This window comes from Siphateles boraxobius, unplaced genomic scaffold (genome assembly GCF_051911475.1).
Source record: "Siphateles boraxobius isolate OS27281-9 unplaced genomic scaffold, OSU_SipBor_1 48, whole genome shotgun sequence".
Lineage (NCBI taxonomy): Eukaryota > Metazoa > Chordata > Actinopteri > Cypriniformes > Leuciscidae > Siphateles > Siphateles boraxobius.
In genome coordinates this window covers 1276678-1304391 of record NW_027509119.1, presented here as the reverse complement: position 1 = coordinate 1304391, position 27714 = coordinate 1276678, and the positions used below count along the sequence as shown (strand labels likewise).

The 27714-nt window shown below is 43.0% G+C and overlaps 1 protein-coding gene and 1 long non-coding RNA gene across 2 annotated transcripts in view; one reads left to right on the top strand and one right to left on the bottom strand.

Moving 5' to 3' along the window:
• LOC143710594 (polyunsaturated fatty acid 5-lipoxygenase-like) overlaps positions 1-27714 on the bottom strand; it is a 214527-nt gene that overhangs the window by 66944 nt on the left and 119869 nt on the right. The gene's annotated exons all lie outside the window — the stretch shown is intronic.
• LOC143710843 (uncharacterized) lies at positions 20477-21465 on the top strand. The gene is made up of 3 exons (XR_013194656.1): positions 20477-20779; positions 21106-21218; positions 21348-21465. It is a non-coding gene; the product is annotated as an uncharacterized LOC143710843 (long non-coding RNA).

Genomic DNA, 27714 nt, shown 5'->3' with positions numbered 1-27714 from the left:
TTCTGTACTAATTGGAGACGCGCAATAGACTGTTTGGGTATGCCGAAGTAGAGAGAGTTGCAATAGTCCAACCGCGATGTAATGAGCGCATGGATTGCAATCTCTAGTGTTTTCTCAGAAAGGGAGGATTTAATTTTAGAGAGAAGACGTAACTGAAAAAAGCAAGAACTAATCACCGCATTGATTTGTTTTTCAAATTTCAGGTTTTGATCCCAGAGAACACCTAGGTTCTTAATGCAAGATGACTTTGGATCAAGATAGTCCAGATCAATGTTGCTGCTATTATAGTTGTCATGGGGGCCAAAGACTATAACCTCGGTCTTGGATTCATTCATAAATAAGAAGTTTTGAGAAAACCACATTTTTACTTCCTCTATGCATGCAAAAAGACATTTTAGTGCAGTATCCTTGTTGCGTTTCAGAGGGAAATAAATTTGTGTATCATCTGCATAGCAGTGAAATGATACGCCATGCTTTCTGAAAATGGAGCCCAGAGGAAGTAAATATATGGAAAAAAGAATGGGTGCGAGAATAGACCCCTGCGGCACTCCACAGGAGAGTTGAGCTGGCGAGGAAGAAAAATTACCCAGTTTAACAGAGAAACTTCTATTTGTTAGATAAGATCTAAACCAGCTGAGGACAGTTCCCTGGATGCCCAAAGAGCATTCTAGTCGGGATAATAGAGTTTTATGATCAACTGTATCAAAGGCCGAGGTTAAGTCTAACAGTATTAGGATCACAGAGTCACCAGCATCGGTTGCTAACAGTATATCATTAGAAACCCTTAAAAGAGCAGACTCTGTGCTGTGCAGAGGCTTAAAACCAGACTGGAAAGTTTCAAGAATTTGATTTGCGCTAAGATGAGATTGGAGTTGATTCAGAACCGTTTTCTCCAATGCTTTTGTAATAAAAGGAAGGGTAGAAATAGGTCGAAAGTTATTAAAATCCCTAACATCAAGTGAAGGTTTCTTGAGCAAAGGTGTAACAGTAGCTTGTTTTAGTGTATCAGGGATAGTCCCTGTGCTCAAGAATTTATTCATTAGAGACACCAAACATGTTCCAACCGAATCCAAAGTTTGTTTCAAGATACGCGGAGAGAGAACATCAAGAGAGCAGAAGGAAGGTTTCAAATGATCAACAATTTCTCTGAGAGATAGAAGAGAAACAGGGTCAAACACACTCCATATGGGTGAAGAACAACTCAGTTCATGCGAGACATTAGCAGATGATTGCAACTGAGATCTTAGAGAGGTGATCTTCTCACAGAAAAACCTTGAGAAACCTTCACATAATGATACTGAAGGATTTGAAATCACAACTATAGGAGGATTGAGAGCAGACTTTAACACAGAAAACAAGGCTTTTGAACTATGATGATTTTTTAAAATTAAATTAGAAAAATACTTAGACTTAGCAGATATCATAGCTTTCTGAAAAGCACTGAGGGAGTTTTTCAGCATTTCATAAGAGATTTGTAGCTTATCACTTTTCCATTTACGTTCTGCTCTTCTACACGTTCGTCTCAGAGAACGGATGGTATCATTGAGCCATGGTTCAGTCTTAGGTTTTGACTTCTTAGCTTTTAAAGGAGCAGTGGTATTTAAAACCTCAGAGCATACAGTATTAAACAGACTAAGATGTTCTTCAGCATCCAAGTCGGGTAAGGGTGACATGAAGCAGACTAAGAATAATTCAGACGTTGTTAGAAGTGTGGTGAAGGCTGCTGGGAGGAGTCTTGGGGTTGTAGAGGTTGAGCCAGCTGCCCTATATAGATATGTGTTTTCAAGAGACAGAAGGGGAAAGAACAATGGAGGTCAAATAGAAGATGATGATGATGGTGATGAAATTGATAGTTAGTCTAGTAATGTTTTGTATCCTGCAGTGGAATGCCAGGAGTTTGGTAGAAAATGGACAGGAATTAAAAAAGTTTGTGGATGGTTGCAAAAATAAACCACAGTTAATATGTATTCAGGAGACATGGTTAAAACCGTCTTTAGATTTTGTGATACCAGGTTTTATTTGTTTACGTAAAGACAGAAATTTGACTGGAGGGGGTTGTGCAATATTTGTTACAAAAGGTTTGTTCAATACAAACAAGTAAATATAACCTCAGGACTGGAATGTATAGCAATTGAAGTATGGAACACAGTGGGTAGGTTTACATTGGTGAATTTTTATAATCCTTGTCTTCGGTTTGAAATGGATAAATTGGATGATATAATGTATCAGGTGAGACTTCCAGTAGTGTGGACAGGAGATTTTAATGCTCACAATCCTCTTTGGGGTAGCAGAATTAGAGATGTAAATGGGGTTTTAATAGAAGATTTTATAGACAAAAATAATTTGGTGTTGTTAAATGATGGAAGACCGACTAGGTTTCAGGTAAATAGTGGGAGTCTTTCATGTATTGATTTAACCTTTGCGTCAGGAGAACTTGCTAGGTGTGGGAGTTGGTACCCTATGGGTCTTAATACTTTAGGGAGTGACCATTTCCCTATTTTTCGTGAATTTGGCAGAGTTTTGCAGGTGGAGAAGGAGAGAGTGGAGAGACGGTTTAATTTTCAAAAAGCAGATTGGAAAAATTCAGAGAGCAGCTGGTAGGAAGTTTAGGAGATGTAAATAGTCAAGGTAGCACTGATTAGTGGAGTAATTCTCTTTGGGGCGTTGTGAGGAAAGTAGCAGAAAAAGCCATTAAAATGAAAGGTGAGAGGAAAAAGAATAAAATAGTGCCTTGGTGGAATCAGGCTTGTGATGAGTCTGTGTGGATTAGAAATAGAGCTTATAGGCAGCTTCGCAGATGTCCTGTTGAGAGTCTTGTTATTGAATATAAGCAACGGAGAGCTGAGGCAAGGAAGGTTATAAAATGTGCGAAGAGAGAGAGTTGGCAGAAGTTCTGTGGCACTCTTGGATCTGAGACTAATATTAAGCAGGTTTGGAATATGATTCATCGGATGGCGGGAATTAATAGAGGTTTTGTCATTCCTATTTTGGTAGAAGGGTGTAGAGAAGTAGTGAGTAACGAGGAAAAGGCTGATCTGTTGGTTAGGAGTTTCCAGCAAGTGCACAGTGATAGTAATGTTGGCAGTGAAGGTTTGATTAGGTGGGAGTTGATGCTTAAGCAGGAAGGGCATAGACTTAACAAGAGCAGTGACAACAGTGATGTAATTAATAGGTTTTTCTCTTTATATGAGTTAAGAAAGTCAATAAGACGAGGGCGACACACTACTCCTGGGAGAGATGGATTGGGATATGAGATCTTTCAGCAGATGGATGAATTTGCATTGGAGGTGGTATTGGCATTAATTAATACAGTGTGGGAGGAAGGATTAATTCCAACTGAATGGAAACATGCAGTAATTGTGCCGATTTTAAAACCCGGCAAGGAAGCGGAAAGCCCTGGTTCATATAGACCAATTGCTCTTACAGCTGTTATCTGTAAGATAATGGAAAGGATGGTTACTGATAGGTTGGTATATAGATTGGAAAAGAAAGAATTTTTTTCTACATATCAGAATGGTTTTAGACTGGGTCGAGGTACTATGGATTCAGTTTTAGTGCTGGATGATGATATCAAGAAAGCCCTTGTAAATAAAGAGGTGGTGTTAGGTGTGTTTTTTGACATCGAGAAGGCCTATGATATGCTGTGGAAGGAAGGAGTAATCATTAAGTTGTATGATGCAGGGATTCGAGGCAGAATGATCAATTGGATTAAGGACTTTCTGAGAGCACGATGTATTCAGGTAAAAGTAGGAGGGAACTTTTCTGATTCTATGTTTATAAAAAATGGGACTCCGCTGGGTAGTGTAATCAGTCCAGTCTTGTTTAATATAATGGTTAATAATATGTTTGATGAAGTAGGAAGTGGATTTCAGCGATCTTTGTTTGCTGATGATGGAGCGTTATGGAAAAGAGGCCGTAATACAGGATATTTATTTAAACAAATGCAGTGCGCTTTGAATAAAGTGCAGGATTGGAGTGATAAGTGGGGCTTTAGACTATCATTGACAAAAACAAAGTATATGGTTTTTGGCAGGAAGAGGAATATAAATAGTCTAGGTCTTAAGTTGTATGGGGAACCTCTTGAGAGAGTTAGGGTTTTCAAGTTTCTTGGGGTTTGGGTAGATGAAAAGCTAACGAACAAAGAACATGTATGTAGAATGGTTAATAAATGTGGAAAGGTTATTAATATTTTGAGGTGTTTGACGGAATGCACTTGGGGTGCAGATAGGAGTCTTATGATGATGATTTATAAAGCTATGATAAGATCAGTTTTTGATTATGGGTGTCTTGTATATGGATCAGCAGCTACGTCCACGCTTAAGAAGTTAGATGTGGTTCAATCTAGGGCTTTGAGGATATGTACTGGTGCATTCCGAACAACGCCGATTCTGTCGCTGCTAGTGGAGGCAGGGGAGGTTCCGCTGAGGCTGAGACGTGTAAAATTGGCATTGAATTATCTCGTAAAAATTAAAAGCTTTGGATCAACTCTTCCTTCAGTTTCTTTGTTAGCAGAGTGTTGGGAGTTTAGTAAGGGTGAGAGTAGACCAAATAGGTATAGTGTTCTTTATTCTGTTAAGACATATGCAGAGGAGCTTAAGCTTAATGAAAAGAAAATGGTGCCTTCTGTCTACTGGCCACCTATCCCTCCTTGGTTACTGCCTGAGGCTGATGTAGACATATCTATTAAAAATGTAATAAAGGAAGGAAGTGTAGGAAATGTTGATCATTATGTACAAGAACATCTTAGGAAAGTATGGAATAGCTACATAGATATTTATACAGATGGATCTAGAGACCCTGAGAGAAAGAAAGTGGGTTTTGGTTTTTATGTTCCTCATTTTAATGTTAGACAGAGCTATAGATTGCCTGATGGTCTGTCAATCTTCACAGCTGAACTGGTAGCAATCATAGCGGCTTTGTGGTGGGTGGAAGAAGGTGGGGTGGAGAAAGCCATAATTTGCTCTGACTCACTATCTGGCTTGATGGGGATAGGGGGTGAGAGAAGAGGGGCTAGGTTGGATTTAGTCGGGGAGATTTTAACAAGGGTTCATAGATTAGAGAGGCGGGGATGTAGTGTGGGTTTCTTGTGGGTTCCAGCACACGTGGGGGTTGAGGGGAATGAGGCTGCTGATGAGGCTGCTAGGGCAAGTTTAGTTAGGGAAAATGTGGAGGTGGAGGTGCCATTTGGCAGACTGGAGTGCCATAGCATCATTGATGAAAGGTTGACACAGCAATGGCAGTATGAGTGGAGTAAAAACGCTAGCGGGAGGAAGTTATATGATGTAAAACCATTAGTCAACCCTGGGAATATAATTACCCTTCCTCGGATGGATCAGATTAAATTGGCCAGATTAAGACTGGGTCATTGTAGATTGGCAAGTGGGCTATTTCTGGTGGGAAAACACAAGGACGGCAATTGTCAATTCTGTGGAGTTCAGGAATCTGTCAAACATGTCATCATGTTCTGCCCGAGATATTATGAGGAAAGGAGACTGTTGTTCATTGGACTAAATGTTCTGGGAGTTGATATAATCTCTGTTAAATCTCTGATGGGTGATGGTCCTAATCAAACAGAGAGAGCACTGGAATTATTTCATTTTCTGAAGACAGCGGGCATATATTGGAAAATATAGACTAGGGGAGCCTTAGTGTAGGCTGCCTCTATCACCAGTGGGAGGCAGCAATGCACTAACAGTGCCTAGTCTGCCGGAAAGGAATAGAAGAAGAAGAAGAAGAAGAAGCATTCAGATGTCGGTCGAAGAGAACGGGTAAAAGGCATTCCTTCTTTTGTTTTTTAAGTATCTGTGTTTTCGTTTTGACGTGCTCATTTTTAGCTAAATTATTTGTTATCATGTGTTGTTGCAATCGTGACATTTTAGTGGGTAACATTGTATCATGGTACATGCACGTGTAACCCTGTTTCCATGTGCTCTTAAACTCGAATTATCTGAATCCAAACCTATTATAAAGTGTTATGAAAGCCACAAATATATTTTACTATTTTCTTTAGATCATTATGATATGAAAATAGCATTTCCTCACTAAAGCTCTCATCTTTGACAAAGTCCATCACTGATTTGAGCTATAATATTGAATTTTTCTGAACAATGGCTTATTAGATACAGAGAGAGTATTAGCTAACAGAGTAGAATAATATGTGTCATTGTACAAGCACCATAAGATGAAGTTTGATTCTAAATGCCTTCATTCATTCAAGTTTGAAACTTTTAAATACATTTTATAATACAGCATAAAAATACAAATTATTGGCTATATAAAATTAGCAATTATAAAAAGTATCTGGCAGTATATCAATAATGAAAATAGCTCAGATGTGCATTAAAAACTAAACAGAACACACACACACACACACACACACACACACAAAAAAAAAAAAAAAAAAACAGTACAGGTGAATGTCAACAATGCTTTTCTTGTACAAATTATTTTTTTCTTATTTGGCAGATGCCGTGATGACCAACTTCCCAGCAGCAACAGAGTTTTATATTTTATTATCTTAAGTTGTTGATGTTCCATTTTTTTTAAAAATCATTTTATATTGTATTTTTATTATTTGATTTGGTCCTTTTTATGTTTTGATCTTTTTGTAAGTTGTTAATGTTATTTTTCTAAATAAAACCTTTATATTTAATTTGTTTGGATGGATTGTCATTTATGAGAACCTGTTATATTTGAGTGAAAAGAATCCTTTAGCCATCATGTTGTCGTCTATCACATGTATGTAGTCGTTTAATAGCCGTCTAATTGATGACTAGTCAATCTTTATCAATAGTCAGACTTTTTCCTTCTAAATATTATGAAATCGAGTGTATAACCTACAGTTACACTTATGATCTCCGATGTTGTTTCAAGTGTTTTTAGACAATGGTGTAAAAAGCAACTATGATGAATAAACATTTATTTGACTGAGGCGTTATGTGAATCCGACTTCTCTTTAATTTTAATGTCAATTTTTATTGTTCAAAAGGTTCATCTTTAGCCTACTATATTAGAATTAATGTGTAAAATAACGCATTCATTATCAACATTAAACAGCATATAAATCAAAATGGCCTAATGCTACTGAATAAAAATGTCGACCCAGGGCGATCGAGCTTCAGGACTGTATCTGAATCCGATGCAGATGTAACTTTAACACGTGATTTTCTCCGTTTTTTCTTGCACAAAATGTTGCTTTTTTGTATGAAACTTAGCCACATCCATGTTGATTAAAAAAAATAAAAATAAAGCATGAGGCTAGAATAAAACGATCATCTCATTACAAAAGCTTTCTATTTTAAATGCTGTTCTTTTTTACTTTTTTATTCATCAATGATGTTATAAAAAATATTAAGCAGCACAACTGTTTCTAAAATTGATAATCAATCAGCATAACCTAATGATTTCTGAAGGATGATGTGACACTGAAGACTGGAGTAATGATGCTGAAAATTCTATTGATCACAGAAATAAATTATACTTTAAAGTATATTAAAAGCAAAACCATTATTTTAAATTGTAGTAATATTTCACACTTAGGCTAATACTGTTTTTACTTTTGACCAAACAAATCCAGCCTTGGTGAGCATAAGAGACTTCTTTCAAACACATTGAAAACAGTAATGTTTCCAAAATTTTGACAAATAATGTATCCTATACTAATGGAAATATAAAATAATAATAATAACTTAAAATAAAAATATTCAAGTCTGTAAAGTTCTTACCCTTTCAAAAACACCAAAACCACCAAAAAAGGATTTGTTGACCAGGATTCTGTCACTGCTCTTATCATCTGAGTCGATCAGCGTCAGGTAAATGCTGTTCGTTTTCTCAGCAATAATCTGTCTACTAGTGGATACAATCACCTTGTAGGTCGACATATTGCCTGAATGAAAGATGTACAAACTCTGGATCCTCAGTTTATTCTTAAGCACCTTTATATGAAGTTCACTTCCTGTGACATTATAATGTGGGTTTGGTCTATCAATCAAAAATGTCATGCACATTCCTGCATATGTGATCTATATCAAGTTTCTGAACTTATAGAAGAGACAGGAAACATGTAGAGGTATTCCTGTGGTACAGACAATCCCCTTTCACTGATAAGCTTTTACAATCACAATTGATTTTTACAATTTCTTAATAATATTATTAATATAAAAAAAGTGAAGAGTAATATAAGAGTGTAGCCTAGCCTATATAAATCTCATTTAATTTGGATAGGATATAATACGTTCAAAATGCCCTCCCGCAATGTAGCCTACAGTAAATGTGGGTCAAAACAAAGGGTAAAAATCTCCGGCCGAATACTCCGGGACTCTTAGTTCTTCATTAGTTCATTAGTGAGTAGTGCATGCTTTGACTCATTAGTTTGTGCTGAAGAAATTATTAATTCAGATATTAGTACCTGATTATTCAGGCTGTTATTGTAACATGTTACTACACACATGGTTTTTCTGTATCGATAGACCACACTCTTTATTTTACAGGTTGTGAAAGTTTGCTGTGTTGGAGACTGTGTTTCGTTTTCATCGTTGCAAGGATGAATGACACACTGTGGGTTTAAGTTTTGTAGGAAACTGAAAACTTTTCAGTTATTTCTCAACGAAAGTCAAGATTTTCAAGAAAAACACAAAGATATTAGGCAACACTGTACAATGTAAGTTACTGTGTAAATGCATGGAATGAACTGTCATAACCAGGGGCGGCCCATGGCATATAGCCGGAATAGGGAAATTATTTTTTTTATTTTTTACTAATACTATTTTAATCCTATTCATGTGAAATATTACACAAAACCGACATAACATAACTACATTACAGTCACCTGATTCCCCTCAGACAGTAAAATGTGTTTTTTTTTTTTTACATTAACATTTTACAATTACATTTAGTCATTTAGCAGACACTTTTGTCCAAAGCGACTTACAACTGAGAACTAAACCAAGCCAGTCATCGTGAAGAAACAAAAACAACGCAAGTAGTGCTCAAAATACAAAGTTCAGGCTCAGAGTAGCATAAGCCAGACTGTCACAGTCACCAGCTCTGTCACCTCAACGGCACTACACTTCTTAGAATCCCTCATGTTTCCCACCTGCACACTATCGGACATCACCTGATCACCTATCACCTGCACGTCATCAATCACCATGGACACTTATGATCATCCCAGCTGTCTGTCTGTCATTATCTTGTCATCACCATCACCAGCATGGAACCGTGAAGTTCTGGAGAGTCATTTTGTGAATTTTTTGTTTGTTTGTTTTTGGATTTTTGCGGATGAGTGTGGAGCCGTCACTCATTTACCGATCGTAGGCTTCTGGTAGGGATGTAGACTTGTAGGAGCGAGTGAAAGTAGGAGGAAGCTGAGCCTGTGGTCGATCTGTAAGCAAGCGTCAATGCCTTGAACTTGCTGCGAGTGGTAGCCAGTGCAGAGTGATGAGGAGTGACGTGGGCTCGTTGGAGATAAGATGGGCTGCATAATTCTGGATCATTTGTAGAGGTTTAGTTGCACATGATGGAAGTCCAGCCAGAAGAGCACTGCAGTAATCAAGCCTAGAGACGGATTGGTAAGGATGACGAGAAGCTCAGTCTTTGCCAGGTTGAGCTGCAGGTGATTTTCTTTCATCCATGCCCCGATGTCCGCCAGACAGTTTGAGATGCGTTCAGCTACTGTGGGACCATCTGGTTGAAATGAGAGGTAGAGCTTAGTGTCATCAGCATTGCAATGGTAAGAGAAACCATGTGACTGTATGATGAGTCCCAGTAATGTGGTGTAGATGTAGAAGAGGAGCAGTCCAAGAACTATACCCTGAGGAAGCCCTGTGGTTAGTTTATGTGCTTTGGATACCTCACCTCTCCATGCAACCCTAAAGGACCTACCTGTGAGATAGGACTGTGGCGAACCGGACGGCCGAGGGACATGAGAGAACGGCGCGATGCCGGTGGTGCAATTGCTAATGAGCAGCACCTGTGAAGCTCACCGGTCTCGAAACTCTCTCACGGAGGAGCGGAAGCATAAAGGAGGAGCGACGACATTGATGATCAAGAGAGGAACAGGCCTGTGTTTAAGTTGTTTTTTGTTTTTGTATTTTATTTTAGCCAGCAGTCGTCCACGAGGCGCTGCAGGCAGTTATGTTTATTTTCGGTAGCCAGCAGTCATCCGCGAGGGGCTGCTGGCGGTATTTTGATTCGTTTATTTTATTTTATTTTAAATAAAGTATATTTTGATTGTTCGCCGGTTCCCGCCTCCTTCTTCCCTGAACATTGTTACAAGGACTCAAACCAGTGGAGGGAAGTTCCAGTGACGAGAGGGTGGACAGCTGATGATTCACAGTGCTGAAAGCAGCAGACAGATCCAGGAGAATGAGAACTGATGATTTGTAAGCAGCTTTTGCGATCCGCAGGGCTTCTCTGACTGACGGTAATGCAGTCTCGGTTAAATGCCCTTTCTTGAAGCCAGATTGGTTTACATCTAAATGGTTGTTCAGAGACAGGAAAGATGATACTTGGTTGAAAGCAACTCTTTCGTGTTTTCGCAATGATTGGGGTTGAGAGACAGGTCTGTAATTCTCTAAAAGTGATGTTTAATGGGCTTTTTTGTTTGTTTTTTAAGCAGTGGAGTTACCCGAGTCTGTTTGAATGCTGTAGGATCATTTGAAGAAAAATGTAAAGCATGTAATATCATTTTTTCTTTTATTAATAAAAAACTATTATTAAAGTTTTTTCTAAGTTGTGCACTTTTGGGGGGATATATAGTAGGGCTGCCTCTAAGCTCTTACAGTTTAATCTGACCTAATTTTAATTCGGGTAATATCTACCAATAAGGCCAATCATTACAGCATTGCAATTTCATAGCCTTGATGTTATGAATTTCACTGCACTTGACGATGTGAGCAAATGCTGTAATTGAGTATTTAACATTTAAAAAGCAGTATTACAAATGTCAGAAATCTGGCTTTTAAAAGAAAGATTGCTATCAAAGATCACTTCTACACTTTGGTAGAAAATCTACACTTTTCAGTTTCTCCAGATGAAAAGACCAAGGTAAACTTTTAAAAGATAAAGTTTTAAAATGGTTATTTTGCTCATTTCACCAAAATACCAAAGTCTGCAATCAAAAGAAAAGCATAGCGTTAGAGCAGCCTCTTGGACCATTATCCTTCTAATATTTTATAAACCGAAACTTTGGTTTGGTAGATGCTTCCATTCTTGAATGAATGAATGGAGGCATTTATATGAGGGGCCGTACAAGCCAAAATCCATTCTACTGTCACACACATACATTCTCCTTTCACATTTTGACAGAAACCTGCCTAAAACCAAATGATTACATTACTTTAAATGAGTCCACCCCCTGAAGATTATGGCTATAATCATGAGCCTCGTCTGAAAGGCAGAGGGGGACACGTGTCCCACGTGTTCTTGCCTCGACGGAAGAAGCGCTCGGATGGATGTTCGTACCCCGCCCTCTGTTTTGCACATCACATGGAGGAGCATTTCGAACTGAAATGTTATTTTCCTTTGCGTGACCGCTTCCTTCACTCATTGTGCAGCGACGGAAGAAGCATCAAGTCAGATGTGCATGTGGCTATCTCTCTTTACGACACGAGAGCTGCCGGTCCCTTACATTCTGTTCATCACGCAGAACCTTCTCTGTGATTCAGACACAACAGCGCAGTTTTCATGCCTGGAATCAACCTCGCTGAAACTGTTATCTCTCACTGCAAAAGCTATAAGAGCTCTTCTCTGTCAATCCCCCCTGTGATCAGTGGTGGATTCTGAGATTCTCCCTAAAGAGACCCGAGTTAGGATCTCGGCTTCGCTGAATTTTTTTTTTTTTTTTTTTTTTTTTTTTTTTTCACGAGACACTTCTCACAGCTCCCTGTCCTACTCAGGCGGCTGATGATTTTATTATTGTCAACAGGCCCGCTGCACTGCGCGCGCCTCTACAAACAAACGCTGTTGTCACGGCGACCCACATAAAGCACAAAAAGAGTATGTTCACACTCACAACATACGGGTTCACTGCCCCCCTTCACTAGGCGCCCCTCTCCCAGTTGTTACACTAACTTTCCCAGGAAAAAAGCCTGTGCAGTCAGTCCAAACACTCAGCATGTGCGCAAAGTTTCACAATCACAACACACTGGTCCGCGGTCCCCCTCAACTAGGTGGACCCTTCCCTGTTGTAACACTGACTTTCCCCCAGGCAAAAAGCTTGTTCAGTCAGTCCAACACTCAGTATGTGCACAAATCACAATGTAATGGTATCAGGTCCCCCCATGGTAGGCGACCCGTCCCAATCAGTGTGTCAATCCCTAGCCACACGGGTGCCGGCCTGGCAAGCCACCCCCGGTGTGTCGAGTTGGGTCATAAACACTATAAAGCGAGGCTACTCGCTCCAATTCGCTCGCAGACCCCCCAAAGTTTCAGCCGGTCATCGAGACTTTGGTGAGAGGCAGCGTGGGTCACGTGCTTTGTGCCGAAGTGCAGAATTTATTAGCAAAAGGGGCGATAGAGCTAGTCCCCCCTGCGCTAAAAAAAGTCGGGTTTCTACAGCCGCTATTTTCTAATCCCGAAAGAGCCGGCGGTCTCAGACCCATACTAGATTTGAGACATTTGAACAAGGCTCTCATGAGACGGCCCTTCAAAATGTTAACTATCAAACAAATCCTCTCGCAAGTTTGCCCGGAGGATTGGTTTGTTACAGTGGATCTGAAAGATGCATACTTTCACATTCAGATAAACCCTCGTCACAGGCCATTCTTGAGATTCGCCTTCGAGGGTCAGGCTTATCAATACACCGTTCTGCCGTTCGGTCTGTCATTAGCACCCTGTACATTCACGAAGTGTGTGGATGCAGCGCTTTCTCCCCTGAGACTTCAGAGAGTGCGCGTGCTAAACTATCTCGAAGACTGGCTGGTGCTGACACTGTCGAGAGCCGAGCTACTGGCTCACAGGGATTTGATTCTCGGCCATTTAGAATGCCTGGGTCTCACAATCAATGGTACAAAGAGCAAACTAAACCCCAGCCAGTGCGTGGTCTTTCTGGGCACAGTTATAGACTCCATGACGATGACAGCGCGGCTCACACGAGAGCCCGCACCCCTAAAGAAATTTCAGATACTTCTCGGTCTCATGGCAGCAGCATCGTCAGTACTCCGGATGGGATTACTGCGCATGCGCCCGCTGCAGCACTGGCTGAAACGCTGTGTGCCAACCCATGCATGGCAGTCAGGCAGCCTGCGCATCATGGTGAATCACGGTTGTTTAAGGACCCTGATTCCCTGGTGGGCTCAGGACTGGTACCACGAGGGTGTGGCCATGGGAGTAGTTTCCAGGACGAAAGTGGTTTTTACAGATGCATCCAACCTGGGTTGGGGAGCGCTGCACGAGGGCAAGCCTGCCTCCGGCCTCTGGTCGAGTATGGAGCAGAGCTTACATATCAACTGTCTGGAAATGAAAACAGTTGGCTTTGCCCTGAAAGCATTTCTGTCAAACCTCAGAGGTCACCACGTCTTAGTCCTCACGGACAACATGTCAGTGGTGGCCTACATAAATCGCCAGGGGGGCATCAGGTCAGGCGACCTGCATGCTATGGCGAGAGAACTCCTTTTATGGTCACGGACCAAACTGAGCTCCTCGGGAGCATCGCATATCCCTGGCGTCCAGAATTCGGGTGCGGATATGCTCTCATGGGGCAACACTCCCCTAGGCGAGTGGTCCCTGAACTCACAGACGGTCAGTCTGATATGAAGTGTGTTCGGCGAGGCCGAAATCGACCTTTTCGCCTCGAGAGCCAACCCCACACTGCGAAGCGTTCTTCTCGAAGAGCAGGGACGCGCTGGCCCATCCATGGCCCAACCACCCCCTTTACGCTTTCCCCCGTCTCGATGATTCCTCAAGTCATCAAACGGATCAGGGAGAGCGGATGCCCAGTCCTTCTGGTGGCCCCTCTCTGGAAATCCAGCCGTGGTTTCCGGAGCTGGTTTAGTTATCAGACACAATTCCCTGGCCTGTTCCAATGAGGAAAGACCTCCTCACACAGGCCAACGGGACGATATGGCATCCTCGACCCGATTTATGGACCCTCCATGTATGGCCCCTAAACGGTACCCAGGGACCTTCCTGTGCAGGTCTTAAGCACTATCTCTAAAGCAAGGGCCCCAAAATCGTGTTGACCCAGAGTCATGTGAGGTATCTGTTGTACTCTCCTTCCTGCTGCAGCTGTTGGACGCGGGCTGCTCCCCGTCCATGCTCAAAGTGTACGTGGCAGCCATTGCAGCGCATCATGCTCTGGTGGCTGGCCAATCACTAGGAAGGAACGACTTGGTGGTACGGTTTCTAAAGGGTTCTAGGAGGATTAACCCCTCCAGACCTCCTTCTGTGCCACCTTGGGACCTCTCCACGGTCCTTGGGGCCCTGAATGGTCCGCCTTTTGAACCGCTCCAGTCGGTTGATCTTAAACCTCTCTCGCTAAAGACTGCTCTCCTGTTGGCATTGGCATCTATCAAGCGAGTGGGAGATCTGCAAGCTCTCTCTGTGAGCCCTTCGTGTTTGGAGTGCTTTGGTGGCCGAACTAAGGGTGATCCAGTCACTAAGCAAAGACTGTCTAGATGGATAGTGGATGCCATCTCTATGGCTTATACCTCAGTGGGTCAGGTTTGCCCTATCGGTATCAAGGCCCATTCAATCAGGGGCATGGCCTCGTCATGGGCGTTGTCATCTGGCTTTCCCATTCAGGACATTTATGATGCGGCCAGCTGGTCCTCGCCTTCTACATTCATGAAGTTTTATAATATGGAGGTGCCTTCCCTGCAAGCGAAGGTACTTTCGGTATGATTAAGGCCCGACAGTGTCTGGTCTTGTCTAAAAGTGTTACTGTGCACAATCACATACATACACACACACACACACACACATACATATATATATATATATATATAAAGATATATATATAATGAAACCTGCTTTGGCCGGTTGTTTTTCCTATGTTAATAATCCCAACAGCTTCTGGTTTTATTGGTGTATTATGTTGGTTTGAACTGACACATATATAGTATTCTAGACCCGACGGTGTCTGGTCTGTTATATATTCTTTGTTTTCTGGCTTGTACCTCAGGGGTCCTGAGTTTCAGTGGCAACCAGTTACCTATAATGTGGCGTTTTGCATGGCGTCCCCACTGCGTATAGCTAAGCAGTACGAAGTGACCGTTCGAAAGGGAACTACTCGTTTACTATCGTAACTTCAGTTCCCTGAGATAGGGAACGAGTATCGCGTAGCCGGCCGCACTATAGTAGCCTGGAGAGTTGTCGCTTCAGTCGATAAACTATAATGGCGAGTTCAGGGGAATATTATAGGCTATGGCCACGCCCCCCTTGGCAGGCTCTGACGTGTAATGACACAGGGCTAGCTTATTGGTCGCACGTCAGAAGCACCCGTGCCATTGGATGTGCAGTTGCCGCAGCACAGCCTATGAGCGAGCCAGACGCTCAATGTGCTAGCTGTGCAGCTGCAAATGCGTTTTACACAAAAGCTTCAGTAAATCAAGGAAAAGGAGTTTCCCCCACTGCATATAGCTATGCAATACTCGTTCCCCATCTCAGGGAACTGAGGTTACAATAGTAACCGAGTAGTTTGTTGAGGTTTGTTTTTTTAAGAGAAGGACTACATGCCTGAGCACATATATTCAATCGCGCATACCTATAGAATTAACTCTTAATATGCATGTGCACGCCATCAGCGTTCTCACAGTTTTGCGTTTTTAAAGTTTGCGTAGAGAGAACTGGCCCCTAAGCTAATAACTAACGATTGTTGCGATGGAAGTGAATCAATCAAAACTAACTTTAGCTGGAAAATAACTTTATTCTAGAGCTGCTTTAAAGCCAAAACAATCTCTGTTACTTGAATTTTCTATTATCACTGTAAAGCCACTTTGGAACAATCTACATTGTTAAAAGTGCTATATAAATGAAAATGACTTGACCTGACTTGACGAGTGTTACTCGATCTTAGTGCTGCATTTGACACTATTGACCACAACATTCTTTTAAATAGACTCGAAAATTATGTTGTTACGTCCCATGATGTAATATCTCGTGTGTATGTTGTGCTGGTGATTTTTTTCTCCCTATGTTCTCTCTCACTCTCTCTCCCTCTCTCCCTCCTTCTCTCTCTCTCATGCAGCACTCCAAACCATCCACAGCTGATGTTAATTAGCAGGAGCATGGCTTTTCTGTTGGCAGCGTGTATAAAACAGCAAAGAAACTGTGATCTGGAGGAATCCATCTTCAGCTATCCTAGACATGTTGTTGTGTTAACTGCTGTTGAAAAATGTATAATCTGTGAAATCTGTTGCCTGAGTACAACGACCATTTAGACTGTGTGAGTTTAAAGTATTAAACCGTGTAGGGTGACGGGCACTTGCTCAGTCCTTACAAAAATTATGCCCAGCTGATGTAGAAAGTTACCAGCTATTTCTTTTAGAGGGCATGGTTTCTATATTCCCTGATGCTGAGTTTAAGCCAGTAATCATGCTAAGAGGCGCTGGAGCTGGGCAATCCTTCATTCTCGAGCGTAGCCTACCATTTTCTGCTGACACTTACACAGGATATGATGTGTTGGTCCGATGTATTGAGATGCGCTGTGCTAATGTATCTTTGCAGACGGTTCAATTAAAGTCAGGTTATGTCAGTGGAGCTGTTAAGCTGGGTGTCCGCAGACAGTTACCTGTAGAAGGTATAGACTTAATCATAGGGAATGATTTAGCAGGTAGCGAAGTTTTCTCCTTCTCCAATTGTGACATATACCCCAAGTGTAAAGGAGCAGTCTAACCTTGCTACCTTGTATCCTTCAGCATTCCCTGCATGCGCAGTGACCCGTGCAAAGGCACAAAAATTCAAGGAAGTGGTGGATCTTGCTGATTCCTTTCTAGTCCCTGACACTACCCCATGTGAGTTTACGCTGACCCCAGAGCATGAGCTTACGCCTGATCCCAGTTCAGAGTAAAAAAAAAAACCCTTAAAAGTGAGCCGAGAACATATGATAACTGCACAGAGAGAAGACCCAACACTAGCTAAGTGTGTTAAAGCTGCAAATCTTTGGCAAGCGCCTTAATTCTGGGGTAATGTATTTCTGGGATCATGGACTGCTGATGCGTAAATGTAAACCAGAGGTAGACGATGAGAACTGTCATGTGGTGCAGCAAATTGTTTTGCTTTCTGGACGCCATCGCACACATGTGTTGATGCTGGTTCATGAACACATACTGTTGGGTCATCTAGGAGTGACGAAGACATTCTATCCTTGCCAGGATACGAAACTCTCCCGCCACGTTCCAACGTTTAATGTATAATGTGTTGGCAGGTGTGGAAAACTGTGAAGTGTACCTGGATGACGTGGTTATCCACTCGCATACCTGGACAGAACAACTATGCACCCTCAAGAATGTTTTTCAGTGCTTTGCTGATGCCTCGTTTACCTTGAACCTTGCCAAGTGCGAGTTCGCGAAGGGAATAATCAGCTATTTGAGTAAACAAGTGGGACAGGGAATGGTGAAGCCTATCGAAGCCAAAGTTGCGACTATCCTCGAATACAGTATTCCCTCTAATAAACGTGAACTGCGCAGGTTCCTTGGAAAGTGTGGATACTACCGCGCTTTCTGCCCAAACTTTTCCTCAGTTGTCTCGCCACTAACTGATCTGCTGAGCACTACAAAGAGGTTTATCTGGACACCCAGTTGTGAGTATGCTTTCAATGCAACGAAAGACATGCTCTGTAGTGCCCCAATACTCAAAGCCTCTAAATTTGATGCCCCATTTAAGTTAGAAGTTGATGCCTCAGCTAAAGGAGCTGGTGCAGTCCTGTTGCAGGAAGACAATTTTTGTGTGGAGCATCCGGTTTCATTCTTCTATAAAAAGTTCTCAAGGTGTCAGCAGAACTACAGTGTTATTAAGAAGGAGGCATTGGCAATGTTGATGGTACTACAGCACTTTGAAGTGTATTTAGGTTGTAGTGTTGCTCCAATAGTAGTGTACACAGACCATAACCCGTTAATTTTTCTTGAGCGCATGAGTGCATGTCTAATGCGAGTCAGCGGCTTATGCGGTGGTCTCTCGCTGTTCTCGATATCCGTTACAAAAAAGGCTCAGAAAATGTTGTTGCGGATGCGTTGTCTAGGTCATAAATGGTTTACTAATTTATAATTACAGTAACATGTGAATGCTCTGTTTTCTACAGGTGAAACTCGAAAAATTAGAATAACATGCAAAACTTCTTGTATTTCAGATTAAAAGGTGAAACTAATATATTTAGTATATATAACTATATACATATGTATGATTATACTTTTCAGAGGGCCGACATTTCTGTATTTAAAATCCTTTTTTTTATTGATTTCATGTAATATTCTAATTTTGTGAGATTTTGAATTTGGGGTTTTCATAAATTGCCATAATCATCAAAATTATAACTTTTGCATGATATTCTAATTTTTCGAGTTTCACCTGTAATAGTGAAAGTGAATTGGTGACTTATTATGAATGACTTTCGTTAACGGTGGGGGTGTTACGTCCCACACCGTAATATCTAGTGTGTATGTTGTGCTGGTGATCTCTCTCTCTCTCTCTCTCTCTCTCTCTCTCTCTCTCTCTCTCTCTCTCTCTCTCTCTCTCTCTCTCTCTCTCTCTCTCTCTCTCTCCACACTCCACCTGTCATTACTGGACATCATTACAGACTTTTGATCCATCTGAAGATGATGTAAATCGGGGTATAGATTTATTTTGCAATCTTGTGCAATTTCTAGAAGAAATGCATTCCTAAAATAATATACATGTATAAAAAAGGGAACCAATCCCTCCCCCCTTAACAGATATGTGATTCACTAAATAGACTAACATCTCATTCAACCGAAAATGTCAACACAAAATATTTATTTCCTGTAGATGTGTTATCCACAGAAAAATGAAGAACAAATTGCAATGCTTTGTGATAGCTTTAATACAAATTTTGTCATAGCTTTTATGTTGATAGTTTTAGCTTTGCTGTGTATGGGATTAGGCCTTATCAATGTGGTTCTGGAGCTGAAAGCATACTCTCCATGTGGTCTTCCTGTAAAACAAGCACAACTTGATATAGCAATCATCTCCACTGATTTTTGACTTCATAACTGAAAATATGCAACCATTCTCATGTTTCCTTCCGCAAGCTAACACAGGGAAATTAGTGGATGGAAAACCCCTATGTGCAGAAAAACTTGATAAATCATCGCAAGCATGAAAGAATCACTGCTTAAACTTAAAGGCATCGAAACTGTCCCCTACAGCAGATCGATGGATATTCTCAAAATAAGTGAGATTCTCTGTGAATCCAGTGTAAGGTCTGTGCCACAGTTACAGACAATGGTAGGAATTTTGTTAAAGCCTTCCAAGAATTTGGAAATATGAATGCAGAAGGACACACACAGATGATGTGCAGTTTGCAGATTAGTGCGGTTCCTCAGGAAAATGTCCAACAAGAGCTTAACTTTCTCTTGCCGCCACATCATCGATGTGCTGTGCACACACTAAATCTCATTGCCACACACTGTAAAAAAAAATCCATTCAATTTTGGTAAAAAAAAAAAAAAACGGCAGCTGTGGTTGCCAGAAACTTACATAAATATATATACCGTGTATGGTTGGAACATTTTAGGTTTTACAGACTTAACATACATTTACAGTAATAAACGTATTAAATTACCCCCCCCCCCCCCCAATAAATAAATAAAACACAAAATTATCCACAAACAGTCATAGTTTATTATATCAACATAAGATAAAGAGAAAATTATATTTCTCAATTGCACAAATCCTTCATTAAATCCAACATTGCCAAAAGACAATGGACACAATTCTGCACAAACTATGACAGTGTAAGTTATCAGAACTTAAATATACACTATATACATAAATGTGCCAAAAAATATATACAATCAGATAAAAAAATTTAACAAGAGCAGAGAGCAACAATAATATAAAACATTAAGAATGATATACAAATAAAATATAGAATAAATATTCTATAGCACAAATCACACAAATGTGAAAACACACTAAAGAGAATCTAATTATTACACTATTGCACTAAGAACAGAACATTGGCTGTCATCATGAGGCCATTATAACTGTGTCATGAATATTTTTCTTGACCTCAACTACAGAGGTATTGAATTAGTCATTAAAATGTCATTGTACCACTGTAGTTGAGGTCAAGAAAAGTATACATGACTTGAAACTACCTACAGATTTGAAAATTCCATTGGCTAATTACAGGGCCTAACGTTAACCCAACTGATGGAAATAAATAATAACTGAACTTTAACAGTTTCGTTGCAAAGCACAATATTATGGTGAAATTATATCTCATGTTTGTTGACTTAAAACCTAATTATTGTTGTATAAGCATAACAAGCATCCTAACACATCATTACCCACAATTGACCTTTCGCCGGCCCCTCCCCCAAAACGGCCATTGTCCAATCACACATCATAGCAACCGTTACTATGTGAGCAGGTCCGTCAAATATTGACTCCAAGAAAGATAGTGAAGCGGTGCGCTCACGGCGTTTGTAAATCGGACACTAGGTACCCCGAGAGATTGTCTGGAGGAGTTGTGTTCTTTCCGTTCCCAAAGCCGAAAACACAACGTGAGCGGGGCCTACAATGGATCAAACAGTGTGGACGGCCCCACTCCCAGTTAAATGTGTCGAACATTACGAAGCATAATTACGTATGCTCAAAGGTAAGGCTAACAGCTAACAATGTAACTTACCGTGTTGTCTAGATCTAACGTTACTAACTAGAGGCAAGAACACAAATTAGACCAAAGTTATGATTACCATGGATATCATTGCCAGAATGTTAACCTACTCTCTTAAGCTAAGTTTAACGAGCCCTTTAGCATTAGCCAACATTAGTTATAACATGTTAGCTAACGCTAGCTACATTAGCTGCTGTTGTGTTGGGTCTTTGAGCTCCCCAACTTTATTTTTCGTCAGTTTACAACAAACTCGGACATAGCGCCACAACAAGCAACTTTAAATAATTTTGTTTTTATCTTTCATGTAGCATTTTATGAACGGAAAACCTACCCCTGAGTTCCCCAATCCCGTAAATGCTGTGCAAGAGCCTAACCCAACTAAGGAGAAGCTTGGAGGCTGTCGAAAGTCGCCCAAAAAACGGTTGGCCTGTTTATAAATATGTATGTTAATAAGCACTAATGGTAATAGTGCTTATCAACATGTTACATTTATATTTTACTGTAAATAAGTTAGAGGGTGATGATGCTCATGTATAAAACGTGTGTGCAGACGCAGAGTCTGTGTGCAGGATGCCTCCTCCGGTTCCACCTCCACTACTGATGCAGGAGAGAATCAACAACATGCTGTTGAAAGTGGTGAGTGGAACGCATTTTTCACATTACTACTGCCGTAAATTTATTTATTGTATTCTTTTCCATTTTCAGTTTAACTTTTGCCAAAAGTAACTCTTAGTGTAACTCAGTTAAAAAAATGCACAGTAATATGTAATCCAAATGTATAGAGAGTCAACAACATGCTGTTGAGTAATATAGAATATAGTACAATGTTAAAGTAACTTGCTCAACACTGCGAACCAAACAATAGAACAAAATAAGAATCACTGGCACATAATATAGTAGTTAAAGAAGAATGCATCAAGCTTGCACTTCATTTGTTCCCATTTTGCAACATCAAAGTGTATTCTCTCTAGGTAGTAGTCTTCACATTTAACAAAGAAATCACACCAGGACATACCTGAGAGATCAAGCTGCCCCTGTCACGGTATACAAGTTCATTGCTTCCTTCTCGTCTCGTGTTTATGTTGTTGTATGAAAGCACGTGTGTAGTGGGCGTGAATGAGTGTCATTCCTTGATCCGCTCCAGCTGATCGTCATCACATCACCAGCTGCAGCCGATCTCATCTCACCATATATTCTCACAGTTCTCTCATCTCCTTTGTCAGATCGTTGGATGTTGTCTCTCCGTGTGGTGTTCCTGTTGGATTCGTTGGATGTTTGTCTCTCCGTGTGGTGTTCCTGTTGGATTCGTCGTCGTCTCTTCGTTGGATTGTCGTTTGGGTTTCCACTGCACTTCACGGGTTCGTCTTCGACCATCGAGGTCCCTGCGTCATCAGTCCACACCCGTGTTCCTGTCGTGCTTTTCACTGTTCAATAAAGAACTGAGTTTGACCTGCGATTGCTTCCGTCCTGTTTTTGACAACCATGACAGAACGATCTGACCGTGCTATGGAAGCAGCAGGTTCGCCGACCTCGTTGGAGGAATTCCTTCAGCACAGCGCGAGAAGAATGGATTCTCAGGAGAGGAATCTAGGGGACACGGGTCGTGCGGTACAAGCTTTGGTGACGCAGGTGTCCGAGCTCACCCAGCAGATCCAACTACTTCGTGCTCCCGCTGCGCCACCCACACCAGCTGTTCCCCCCACACCACCAGAGATCGCTACGACATCAGAGCCGCGCCTACCTGTTCCGGAATCATACGCTGGTGAGTCTGCTTACTGCAGAGCATTCCTGACACGTTGTGCCATGCATTTCGCACTGCAACCGAGAACTTTCAATAATGAGCCAGCCAAGGTGGCATTTGTCATTACTCTGTTGACCGGAAAGGCGGCGTTATGGGGGACAGCGGTGTGGGAAAATCAAGACCCTTGCTGTGCCTCGTTCCAGGCACTCTCCTCAGAGATGAGACGGGTGTTCGATCGGGCCGTCGCGGGGAGAGAGGCTGCCAGGGTGTTGGCCGACCTCCGTCAGGGTGACAGGTCGGTCTCGGACTATTCGATCGAGTTCCGCACCCTGGCGGCCGAAAGCCAGTGGAACGAGGCGGCGCAGTGGGACATGTTCCTGCATGGGTTGGCTGACCGCGTCCAGAGGGAGATCTACGCCCTGGACCTCCCCACGACGCTGAATGGACTCATCGAGCTTGCTCTGAGGGTGGACGCTCGCATCACCAGAGTCGGGGGAAGAACACCGTCCATTTGGTCTCCAGCTGGAGCAGAGGGTCAACGGTCCAGTGGCAGGGACGTGGTCAGCCCAGTCTTCGATCACGAACCCATGCAGGTGGGTCGAGCTCGGCTTTCCCGGGAGGAGAGGGAAAGGCGGAGGTCCCAGGGCCTCTGCCTATACTGTGGAGGTTCGGGACACTTTGCCTACAACTGCCCGGTAAAAGGCCAAGCCCGATAGTAAGTATGAGGCTACTATCGGGTGGGATCTCCGCCGAGAAGACCTCATCCACATCTACCCTCCTTCCGGTAAGACTGAGATGGTCAATTCACCAGCACGACTGTCAAGCACTTCTGGACTCCGGGGCTGAGGGTAATTTTATGGACAGTACTTTTGCACATAGACTTCAGATTCCCCTTAAACCACTCACACAGAGGATTGCAGTACACGCATTAAATGGTCAAGAACTTCCCATCATCTCGCTCATCACCGAAAACATCACACTCATCACCTCAGGCAATCACTCAGAAACTATTTTTTTTTATATACTGGATTCCCCCCTGGCACCTGTAGTTCTTGGACACCCCTGGCTCATTCATCACAACCCTCGTGTGGACTGGCAGCAAAGAGCTATTCTGGAGTGGAGCAAGGAATGTCATAAGTCTTGTCTGATGTCTGCTTGTCCGTCTGTGCCTGTTTTTGTGTTACAGGAGGAGGCAGGGGACTTGTCTAACGTGCCCGAGGAGTACCACGATCTGAAGGAAGTGTTCAGTAAGTCTCGGGCTGCTTCTCTTCCTCCGCATCGTCCCTATGACTGTGCCATAGATTTACTGCCAGGTAAGTCTCCGCCTAAGGGCAAGTTATATTCGCTTTCCAATCCGGAGAGGGAGGCTATGGAGAAATATATTTCTGATTCTCTGGCAACCAGTTTCATCCGTCCTTCCTCTTCTCCGGCGGGGGCGGGGTTCTTTTTTGTGGGAAAGAAGGACGGGTCTCTGCGACCTTGTATTGACTACCGGGGGCTGAATAACATCACGGTAAAGAATACTTATCCTTTGCCGTTAATGTCTTCAGCCTTCGAGAGGTTGCAGGGAGCGTCCGTTTTCACGAAATTGGACTTGCGTAACGCTTATCATCTGGTTCGAATTAGGGAGGGGGATGAATGGAAGACTGCCTTTAACACCCCCAGGGGGCACTTTGAATACTTGGTCATGCCTTTCGGGCTGTCCAACTCCCCAGCAGTCTTCCAGGCACTGGTCAATGACGTGTTGCGAGACATGATAGATCAGTTCATATATGTTTACCTGGATGACATATTGATATTTTCCTCGTCTCTCCAGGAACATGTGCAACACGTTCGACGAGTGCTTCAGAGGTTGATAGAGAATGGGCTTTTTGTCAAGGCGGAGAAATGCGATTTTCATGCACAGTCTGTTCCTTTTCTAGGATACATCATTTCGTCTGAGGGAATGCGTGTGGACCCTGAGAAGGTTAAGGCTGTGGTAGAGTGGCCAAGTCCAGATTCCCGTAAGGCCCTGCAGAGGTTTCTGGGGTTCGCCAACTTCTATCGGCGTTTCATTCGCAACTTCAGCCAACTAGCCGCACCTCTGACTGCCTTGACCTCCCCCAGAACTCCGTTCAGGTGGTCAGATACAGCCGAGGCTGTGTTTGCCAAACTCAAGAGCCGCTTTGTTTCAGCTCCCATCCTCGTTGCCCCTGATTCTTCACGTCAGTTCGTGGTGGAGGTCGACGCGTCAGAGGTGGGGGTAGGAGCAGTCCTGTCCCAGCGTTCGCCCGCAGACGATAAGATGCATCCTTGCGCGTTTTTTTCTCATCGTTTATCCCCAGCCGAACGCAATTACGACATTGGTAACAGGGAGTTGTTGGCAGTCAAGTTAGCGTTGGAGGAATGGCGTCATTGGTTAGAAGGTGCGGGGGTTCCTTTTATCGTCTGGACCGATCACAAGAATCTAGAGTACATCAGAACCGCCAAAAGATTGAACTCCAGGCAGGCTCGGTGGGCACTTTTTTTCGGTCGTTTTGATTTTTCTCTCTCGTACCGCCCGGGTTCTAAGAACATCAAACCCGACTCTTTATCTCGCATTTTTGATCGTTCCGAACGCCCGTCTACTCCCGAGTGCATTTTACCGGAAACCCTATTTGTTTCCACACTCGTATGGGAGATCGAATCGAAGGTCAAGACGGCCTTAGAAGGGGTAATGCCTCCGCCCGGTTGCCCACCGAATCGCTTATTTGTGCCGGAGGGATTACGGTCCGACGTTATACAGTGGGGTCATTGCTCCAACATGGCTTGTCATCCAGGAGTTAATCGTACTAAGTTTTTAGTCAAGCAACGATTTTGGTGGCCACTTATGGCTCGTGACATCCACAGTTTTGTTTTGGCTTGCTCGGTCTGTGCCACTGGTAAGACTTCCAATCGTCCGCCTGATGGGCTCCTTCAACCGCTGCCTGTCCCTTCGAGACCCTGGTCCCATATCGCTCTAGATTTTGTCACCGCCCTCCCGCCCTCCCAGGGCAACACAGTCGTTTTGACTGTGGTGGACCGGTTCTCGAAGGCGGCTCATTTCATTCCCTTACCCAAATTACCCTCAGCTAAGGAGACAGCGTTGACAGTCATTGACCACGTCTTTCGCTTACATGGCCTCCCGATGGACGTGGTCTCTGACAGAGGACCCCAGTTTGTGTCCAAATTTTGGCAAGAATTTTGTAAGTTACTGGGGGCGACGGTTAGTCTGTCCTCAGGGTTCCACCCCCAGAGCAATGGTCAGACCGAGAGAGCCAACCAAGATCTGGAAAGGGTGTTGCGATGTTTGGTTTCTAAGAATCCTTCCTCTTGGAGTCAACAGATTTCCATGGTGGAGTACGCCCACAATACGTTACCAGTGTCGGCTACGGGCCTATATCCGTTTGAGTGTAGTTTAGGTTACCAGCCACCTATTTTTCCTAGTCTGGAATCCGAGGTCGCGGTCCCCTCCGCTCACACCTTAATCCAGAGGTGTCACCGCACTTGGACTAGAGCCCGTGAGGCTCTACTCCAAGTGGGGGCGCGCACCAAGGCTAAGGCCGATCGCCACCGGTCAAAGCCTCCCAAAGCCTCCCGTCGTTGGTCAAAAAGTGTGGCTTTCAACTAAGAACATTCCTCTCCGATCCGTCTCTAATAAGCTTGCCCCCAAATTCATTGGCCCGTTCACTGTCACCAAGATCATTAGTCCGGTGACAGTCCGCCTTAGTTTACCTCCAGCGTACAGGAGGGTTCACCCCGTTTTCCATGTTTCAAAAATCAAGCCCGTGTTTCATGCTCGCATTAATCCGCCAGTCCCGGTTCCCCCCCCGCCGCGTCTCGTAGATGGGGAGACCACCTATTCGGTAAATCGCATTCTGGATTCTAGACGGAGGGGACGTGGATTTCAGTACTTGGTGGACTGGGAAGGTTACGGTCTGGAGGAGAGAAGTTGGGTTCCGGCTAGAGACATCCTGGATCACTCTCTGATCGATGATTTCAATCGACAGGTAAGGGAGTCTGGGAACGCCAGGAGGCGTTCCTAGGAGAGGGGGTACTGTCACGGTATACAAGTTCATTGCTTCCTTCTCGTCTCGTGTTTATGTTGTTGTATGAAAGCACGTGTGTAGTGGGCGTGAATGAGTGTCATTCCTTGATCCGCTCCAGCTGATCGTCATCACATCACCAGCTGCAGCCGATCTCATCTCACTATATATTCTCACAGTTCTCTCATCTCCTTTGTCAGATCGTTGGATGTTGTCTCTCCGTGTGGTGTTCCTGTTGGATTCGTTGGATGTTTGTCTCTCCGTGTGGTGTTCCTGTTGGATTCGTCGTCGTCTCTTCGTTGGATTGTCGTTTGGGTTTCCACTGCACTTCACGGGTTCGTCTTCGACCATCGAGGTCCCTGCGTCATCAGTCCACACCTGTGTTCCTGTCGTGCTTTTCACTGTTCAATAAAGAACTGAGTTTGACCTGCGATTGCTTCCGTCCTGTTTTTAACAACCATGACAGACCCATTAGTTGATAATAATGGGCATGACACTCTGTTAATTTATAGCTGCCATCAGCCTGCTTGCAAAGGTAGAGACACTCTGTGAAGCTATTCTTGGAAGGACACTTAATTTCTAAAAGCCCGTAGTTTGAGCCTCTCACTCCCTCTCTCTATCACCTTGCGGTCAGGTGACGTATCAAGGTGTGGGGCATTGGGATTTACAACAAAACCACATGGATACACTAGATGACCTGTGAGCTTGGTGTAATGTATTGCTGCTATAGGCTCTTGTTCTATGCCTCTTTTCATGGCCTTAGTTTGAACTGATCCTGCGCTCTTTAAATTTTTAGCTAGTTTTTTATGGTTAGCTCTCCTACAGCTGATTCTTTTAAAAGAAGTTGATGTGATTCGGCCAGACCTTTCGTTAAACCATAAGTTGTTTGTGCTCTGTTCTCTGGTCTCCTGTTGCAGAGCTATAGAATCAGGCAAAGAAATGCTCAGTTCTGTGTAATGATGCATGGCACTTTCATTCAGCACTGTGCAGAAGCCGGTAGGTTGGGATGGCAGGGGAAAGTTGGGCAGGTCATCTGGTTGTCTAACTGTAGCTGCTCCAGGGTCAACACAAGGCTCTCCAATTCGTCTAACCAGTGGCAGCTTTAAAAGGTGAGAACAATAAATTATAATCAT